Genomic DNA, 680 nt, shown 5'->3' with positions numbered 1-680 from the left:
GGCCGCTCATCCTTCCGGGAGGTTTTGCTGGTTAATGAGATCTCTGATTTGTTGGCTAGGGGAGGCCCCCTTTGGCTGACGTTGAACAGCTGATGGGGACATCGGCGTGTCAGGATGCCAAATGGTGACAGTTTGGACCTGCACCAATGGAACGGGGTATTTTCCACCCTGATTGCCTCCAGTTCGAATGAGAGTGGGCTTATTTGAGTCAGGTGGACCCGGGCAACAATCGGAGAGGGGAGCAGAGGCGGCCTTCTGCGCTGTGCGCACACGTGTGTGTGTGTGTGTGTGTGTGTGTGTGGTGGCGGGCCATCATTTATAATTCCACATTTATAGAACTCGCAGGGCTGCATGCGTTTTCAAGCTTTATTTGAATCCTGATGCTCCATAGACAGGCCAATTATTTCTCCCCTGAGGAATGCAGGCCCCAGAAGGATGGGGGGCCGAGCCCCCGCCCGGCTCGACTGCAGAGCTGTGTGCAAAAGGAATAGGGGAGCCCGTCTTCCTGTGGGGTCCATGTTCTTTCATTCGGGGGGGCGGGGAGTAACTGGGGAGGGCATTAAAAAAAAGAAGGTCCCCTGTCTGAAAGGTCCCTCAAAAGGTCAGGCGCATTTGGCTGCCTCAGCTGTGGTTTTGAGAGAGAGGATTAAGAAGAATCTGGCCCCGCCTCACCCCCCCCC

The 680-nt window shown here is 55.4% G+C and overlaps 1 long non-coding RNA gene across 1 annotated transcript in view; it reads left to right on the top strand.

Annotated features, from left to right (window-relative positions):
* The window catches only part of LOC117797428, a 10,872-nt gene that overhangs the window by 7,843 nt on the left and 2,349 nt on the right, over positions 1 to 680 (top strand). The window lies entirely within an intron of this gene.

This window comes from Ailuropoda melanoleuca, chromosome X (genome assembly GCF_002007445.2).
Source record: "Ailuropoda melanoleuca isolate Jingjing chromosome X, ASM200744v2, whole genome shotgun sequence".
NCBI classification, from domain to species: Eukaryota; Metazoa; Chordata; class Mammalia; order Carnivora; family Ursidae; genus Ailuropoda; species Ailuropoda melanoleuca.
The sequence above is the reverse complement of the archived record's forward strand: the minus strand, read 5'-3'. Positions and strand labels throughout refer to the sequence as shown.